Consider the following 6,000-nt stretch of genomic DNA (forward strand, 5'->3'; position numbering starts at 1 on the left):
CCCAGTGCTGCACCAATGATGAATAATTTACCAGTACGGAGACAAGAGAAGTGTCACTAGGCTCATCCTTCATAAGCCTGTCACATGGACAAGAGGCATCAATGCCATCATTTGTGTGGGGGGAAAGGAACACTGAGACATTGTCGAGATACTCCAGCTTCATCAGCAAATGGTGCCAAGAGGACAGGTTGTCTATGCTGTGCCAAAATGGTGGCACAGAGAAGGGGAAATGTGACAAGTTCCACTGACAGGTTCTGTTGAATGTCAGTAATATATGTCTCTTTAAAGTAGGGCTTACAACATTTTCAGATTTCAATTTCACTATGAATAATAAGGTTTTATGGGTTTTTAAAATGAATAAAAAGGGGTTTTTTAATTGAATAACGCCTATATAATAACATATCTATTAATTTTTACATGTATATCCCACTGTGCTTAGTAACAGCTCTGTGTTGTAGGTTAGGCTGAGAGATAAGTGGCTGGCCCTTTTAATGCTTTGCCACCAAATCTGCTGGTGCTCTGTGTTACTGTGTTGTTCACATGAATTTTATTTGGACAATTTAGTATCACTAAAGGCCCCCCAGCTAATTAAACCTCTACCAAAAAATGTTATGGATGCTGTCATAACTCCCACACCCTCAACTGAAGAATGAAATGGACAGTTCAGGGATGAGCCAAAATGAGATGCCCCTATCTCCCAGACCCTGTGTGACTCCATGCCACCAGGACTCCACACACATCAGAAAAGACAGAAGAATCCAAGCCAGTTCTCCTGCCACAGCCTAAAGGCACAGCCTCCCTTCATCCTCAGACTTGGAGGAGTCTCTTGAGGCCCTGCCAGACCTAGTAAAGGCACCCCAACCCTGCCAGAGCCAGTGCTTAAGAAATCAGGCAAGAGCCCTTTAAGAAAGAGGCCCAGGGAAGACACTGGGCCAATTCACTCTGCCTGGGCAGCATCCATCAAAATTGGCAGTCTGTGCCAATAAGCTACTGGAATAACGTCTCTTGCCATAGCCAGCTCTTGTGTTCTGCTTGGAGCTAGCCAAGGTGCTGACTCTTTTGCTCTTGGAGCTGTCTATAGTTGGTGTCATGCTATTTAAGATGGGCAGGTCTGATCACATGTGCTACTTGTCAGCTCAAAAAAAGGACAGGTCAGATTTCATTTGCTAGTATTATTATTTTTTTAAGTGTTGTTTGTAATTATTTTAAGTGTTACATGATGTAACTATGATGTTTCTTTTAATCAGTTTTATTTGGGATTTCTTCCATGTTAATAGTAGTTTCAACCAGACAGCAATAATACAATTAAATAGCTCAGGCATGTAGGGGCAGTGTCAGAAAAGCTAAAGCCAAGAAAGTGGAACTACTTACCACCCATTTTGCCTCCATCTTCTCCCAAAATGGTAACTGTGTGCGTGCAATCTCAGAAATGCATTGAGAATGGTGTGGGTCATGGTTGTTCTTTGGGGCTGGTAAAGAAACACCTATCTACCTTAAATGACTTCTGTTCTTTAGGGTGGGATAAATTGCATCCTAGGGTCCTAAGATAACGTGCTGATGTGTGCTTTGAAACCCTCTCTATCATCTTTGAGAACTCCTGGAGAATGGATAAGGTGCCACAAGACTGGAAATAGACTAATGACCCAAACTTCCAGGGTGGGGGGAGAATATGGGAAACTACAGACTGATCAGTCTGACTCCAATACCAGATAAAATACTAGAGCAGGTTATAAAACAATCTTTACATCAAGTATTTTGATAAGAATGCAGTGATTAGTAGAAAACAATATGGATTTGTCAAAAATAAATCTTGCCATACTAATTTTCTCGCTCTCTCTTTTAAATCTGGTTGCTACCTTAGTAGATCATGAGAATGCTGTGGATGTAATGTATCTTGATTTCAACAAAGCATTTGACAATGATACTTTTGGTTAGCAAAGTGGTCAAATGTGGGCTAGATTATAAAACTGTCAGCTAGATTCACAACTAGTTGAAAAACCATACCCAAGAATGACATGCAGTTTACAACATAAAATAAATTAAAACAGAAATTAAAACCTTAAAACAATTTAAACCACAGGTCTAGTTTAAAAGCTTGGGTGAAAAATGTAAATTTTCAGAGATGGGGAGGCTCTTATTTCAACAGGGAGCTCATTCCAGAGTCTTGGGACGGCAACAAAGAAGACACATCCCTGTGTAGCCACCAGACGAGCTGGTGGTAACTGCAGACAAAGCTTACCAGATGAGCTCAGTGGGCCAGGGATCAGTGAAGAAGACATTCTCTTAAATACTCAAGACCTAAGCTGTTCAGGCCAGGCTTTATAGATTATCACCAGCAATTTGTATTTTGCCTGGAAACTTATTTGTAGCCAGTGTAGTTCTTTTAATATAGGAGTGACATGATCTCTTCAAGATGACACAGCGATCAACCTGGCTGCCACATTCTGTACCAACTGAAGTTTCCAGACTATGTACAAAGGCAGCCCCACATAGAGCATGTTGCTGTAGTCAAGTCTGGAAGTTACCAGCATATGTACTACTGTTCTGAGGTTGTTTTTCTCAAGAAACTGACACAGCTGGTGTATCAGCTGAAGCTGATAGAAAGCACCTCTGGCCACCTCTTTAGCATGAGATACCAGGGAGAGGCTTGGATCCAGAAGCACTCCCAGACTGCATACCTATTCTTTCTGGGGAAGTGTGACCCCTTCCAAACAGGCAGATCAAAACTGTCTCCTGAGTTCCAACCCTGCACAATAAGTACCTCCATCATATCTGGATTCAATCTCAGTTTGTTTTTCCTCATCCAGCCCATCACTTCCTCCAGACAGGAATTTAGAGAGGTTCTGCATTCTTCTGATGATGTTGACATGGAGAAATAGATTTGGGTTTCATCAGCATACTGATAACACCCTGCACTAAATCTTCTGATGAGATCCTCCCAGTGGTTTCTGGTAGATGTTAACAAGCATTGGAAATGGTATGGAGCCGGGGGTGGGGGGGCACCATATCAAAGTTAACATTTTAAAGAACAGACTCCAAGTGACATCATCTTGAATCTGCCCGAGATATAGGTACTGAACCAGTGCAAAGCAGTGACTCCCACTCCCAACCCTCTCAGACACTCCAAAAGGATACTATAGTCTATAGTATCAAAAGCCACCAAGAGATCCAAAAGGAACAACAGACTCACACTTGCTCTGTCAATTCCCTATTGGAGATCATCCATCAGGCCAACCAAGGCAGTCTCCACCCCATAGTCCACCCCAAAACCAGTTTGAAATGGGTCTAGATAATCATTTTCCTCCAAGGCTGCCTAGAGCAGAGAGCAGCCCTCTCAATTACCTTGCTTAACCATGGAAGTTTGGAGATAGGCCTATAGTTGCTTAATTCTGAGGTATCCAATGCAGGCTTTTCCACAAGCGGTCTAATAATTGCCTCCTTAAGATGGGAAGGCACCCTGCCCTCCCTTAGAGAAGCATGTTATAATCTCTAGCAGGCCTTCTACAACAACCCCCTGCCAGGTAGTATAAGCCAGGGATTCTCAATGCTGGGCCCCCAGGTGTTCTTGCACTTCAACTCCCATAAACCCCAACCAAAGGCCACTGGGGCTGGGGATTATGGGAGTTGAAGTCCAACAACATCTGGGGACCCAACGTTGAGAATCCCTGGTATAAGCCATGTAGGACAAGGGTCAAGATAACAGGTGGTAGACTGCACCATTCCAAGCAGCTTGTCCACATAATCAAGAGGCACAAACTGAAATTAATCCAGCCTAACTGCATAAGAGGAATTTTTGGACACCTCTGCATTAGACTCTGCAATAACTGTGGAGTCTGAATCTAATTCAGCCTGAATACGAGAGGTTTTATCCACACACAAATTTATCCCTTAAAAATGTCCCAGCGGGTAAATGACAGTTCCAAATTCAGATTCAAGGAAGGAGAGGCATGTACTAGCCCTCTCACAACCCTAAACAACTCTGCTGGATGGGATCTTGCGGACTCAATATGGGCAGAAAAGAATCACTTCTTTGCTGCATGTATTGCCTGAACAAAGGTCTTCAAATACACTCTAATAGATTTGAGTCAAGTCTTTGTAATCTGTCGAAATCGAGCTGGGTCCTTCTCCACTTCTGCTCCAGTTGTCTACCCCACTGCTTCAGCCCCCGTAGTTCTTCTGTATACCAAGGGGCCAATTTTGAAGCATGATCACATGTCACTGTACTTTATCTGGTACTGTATCTGGTACATTTTTATCAGTGACATTTGTGTTAATGTGTAAGTAGGCAAGTTTTGGGCTTATAGAGAACTTTTCATTAGGTGGGAAAGACAGGTATCTCAGTATCAAGGATACATAAAGTCTAGGCTTGCTAATAAATAAAATGTTCTCTCTTGGTGCCGTAACACTAAAGGTGTGATATAAATGCTTAAATTTGAAGCCATCATCCACTTTAAAATAATTTACAGTCAATACGATATCATGAACTTACATTCCCAAACCCTTTGTATCATTTATAAATAACCTGTATACGTAAAGAGGAGACTTGTGGCGGTTAGGGAGGGAAAAAACTCTTTCACACTGAAGAACCCTCTGTTTAATGCAGTCCTTGCCATTAATCTTTTGTCAACTTTTACTTGCTACAGTGATGCTGCTGTAAATCATAAACCCCATCATGTAGCTGCTCTCTGTGGAATCTACTTCTCTACAGATTTAAACAGCTGCTTTAAAAGTTAAACTCCTTTCCCCTTCCCTCCCCTCCCGCTTTCCCTGCCTCCTTTGGAAAGGATCTGAAAGGCCATGTTTTATAGTCCATGCCTGCATTTTCTCACATGGTCCTATTTGTCAATTAGCAAGGTCAAAAGAGCTCCCCTGCGGAAAGCTTGAAACAACACTCTCCTTTCTGGTTTTAATACGGTACATTGCTTTCTGTGCTATCTCCTCCTGCATAGTGATGTGTCTTGCCTTTGCCTTTGCAACCCTCCTTCACTGTTTCATGGCCAGAACTGGTAGCAGGCACTGATCAGATTATTTACCATCACAAAGTATTATTCTATGAAACAGTTCTGAGTACCAGTTGCTGGGGAGTAACAGCAGGAGGGAGGGCATGTCCTCAACTCCTGCCTGTCCACCTCCATGTGACAATGCAGGAACAAAATGACATACCCAAATGGAGAAGAGGACATGTGCACACATGCTCCTCCTCACATGACTGGAAACTGGAAAAGGTGCAGAAGAGGGTGACCAAGATGCCTGGAGCACCTTCCTTATGAGGCAAGGCTACAGCATCTAGGGCTTTTTAGTTTGAAAAAGAGATGACTACAGGGAGACATGATAAAGGTGGATAAAATTATGCATGGGGTAGAGAGAGAGGACAGAGAGAAATTTTTCTCCCTCTCTCACAACACTAGAACCAGAGGTCATCCCTTGAAACTGAAGGCCAGGAAATTTAGGATCGACAAAATGAAGTACTTTTTCACACAGCACATAATTAATCTATGGAATTTTTTGCCACGGGATGTGGTGATGACAACTAGCTTGGATGGCTTTAAATGAGGCTTAGACTAATACATGGAGGACAGGTCTATCAATGGCTACTAGTCTGGTGGCTGTGGGCCACTTCCAGCCTCAGAGGCAAGGTGCCTCTAAATACCAGTTGCAGGGGAGCAACCGCAGGAGAGAGGGCATGCCCTCCTCCCTTGCCTCTTGGCTTCTCAGAGGCATCTGGTGGGCCACTATGTGAAACAGAATGTTGGACTAAATAGGCTTTGGGCCTGATCCAGCAGGGCTGTTTTTACATTCTTATGACTGTTAGCCAATTGGACGGAGTCATCCAAATTGTCTTCATCATCATCCTAATTAGCAGGTTAAGGTGCAGCATAATTGGCTACTGATACTATTATAAAAAGAAACCAACTGGTTTCACCACCATGAGATTGGTCATGAGATTGGTCTGTTGGGGTTGTTCTGGCAGTTCCTTGCTCTGGTTCCGCCTAGACCTTT

The sequence above is a fragment of the Hemicordylus capensis genome, chromosome 4, assembly GCF_027244095.1.
Source record: "Hemicordylus capensis ecotype Gifberg chromosome 4, rHemCap1.1.pri, whole genome shotgun sequence".
NCBI lineage: Eukaryota > Metazoa > Chordata > Lepidosauria > Squamata > Cordylidae > Hemicordylus > Hemicordylus capensis.